Source organism: Melospiza melodia, chromosome 5 (genome assembly GCF_035770615.1).
Source record: "Melospiza melodia melodia isolate bMelMel2 chromosome 5, bMelMel2.pri, whole genome shotgun sequence".
Lineage (NCBI taxonomy): Eukaryota > Metazoa > Chordata > Aves > Passeriformes > Passerellidae > Melospiza > Melospiza melodia.
Genome location: NC_086198.1, coordinates 12,903,747 through 12,905,000, shown reverse-complemented (window position 1 = coordinate 12,905,000; position 1,254 = coordinate 12,903,747). Strand labels below are relative to the sequence as shown.

Below are 1,254 nucleotides of genomic sequence, written 5' to 3'. Positions count from 1 at the left end.
TGGCCAGCAAAAGAGGTGTATACAGTGTTTTCAATGTCTGTCTTACCAATACTTCCCCCCAACTGAACTAAATAATTTCTTGGCACATCTGTAATTCATAGGTGTTCTGTGCGTTACTCCTCATCAGGAATGTTGGGGAATGCATTCGGATTTTTAATGTTCAATGCTAGAATGACCAAACTAAAATAATACTCATATGGTAATTAATTTTTTTTCAAAAAAGTAGAAATGCGTTACTGTATACAGTGGAAAGCTATTTATTGTACCTCTGGGCTCATTCCTCTAAAATTCATAGCATTAAAAAAAATCTTTGTCAAGCCTGAACTGATGTATATAACTGAAATAATGTAAAGTTATATTTTCATGTTTTTATACTTAACAACATGATGGGAATACATAATGTATGAGTATTTCAATTCAGATAATATTGATTGGATAATACACATCTCAGTTAAAAAAACAGTAATAGTAGTTTAATATCCATGTTAAGAGTACATCAGTATATTGCTATATAAAGTATGTCTGTGTGCATTTAAGTGAAAAGTAGTCAAGAGTGATGAAAGCTGTCCAAGGGTTTTTTATTCCTTTTTTTATGAAAACTGTTATGGAGCAACCAAAATGTTTATGAACTCAAACTTGTGTAAATTTCAAAATGTCCTTTTACTGTAGCTTTTTGTTTACAGTACAGTATCTTATTTTCTGCTTTGTTAAATGAGTAACGGTACAGAGCTGGACATACACTTTCTAAGACATTAACGTTCTCATTTTTTCATGTATACTTATATGACAGAAAATGCTTCTGATTTTATTTTTCAATCTAACACATGGCTTTTCTGGAGTGTTGTATAAACTTCAATCATACATAAAAAATCTTCTTAAAAAAGGTAAAAGACCTTTAATGTCTGCTTAGTATTATTGAAATCTGGTTTCTTATTTATTATCAATGTATTTTTCTAAGATTTCACATAGGGCAAACCTGTTTGTCCCCACAGACATGAAATTTCCTTGAAGAGTTTAGGAAGTTTCTTCTTTTCTTGAATGAAGTGTCAATGAAGAGTATAAATCTTCTCCCAGATCATCTTGTCACTCAAGGATAGATTTACTGTAGTTTTCCTTATTGTTAAATGAAGTAATGAAACTTTTTTCCCAACAATAGGATTGTACCTCTGGACTGTAACCTTCCTGATCATAGTTACAATGACAGTGTGATAGGTTTCTAAAGACAAGGGGTTAAGTATCGATTCAGTAACACTA

General features: G+C 31.2%; 1 protein-coding gene across 3 annotated transcripts in view; it reads left to right on the top strand.

The window, feature by feature from the left end:
• The window catches only part of GRIA2 (glutamate ionotropic receptor AMPA type subunit 2), an 89,317-nt gene extending 88,424 nt beyond the window's left edge, over positions 1–893 (top strand). For all 3 annotated transcript variants that reach the window (XM_063156312.1, XM_063156310.1, XM_063156309.1), the window contains one exon: positions 1–893. This exon is cut by the window's left edge and continues 1,994 nt beyond it. The gene's annotated coding sequence lies outside the window, so the exon portion shown is untranslated.
• The last annotated feature ends 361 nt before the right edge of the window (positions 894–1,254 follow it).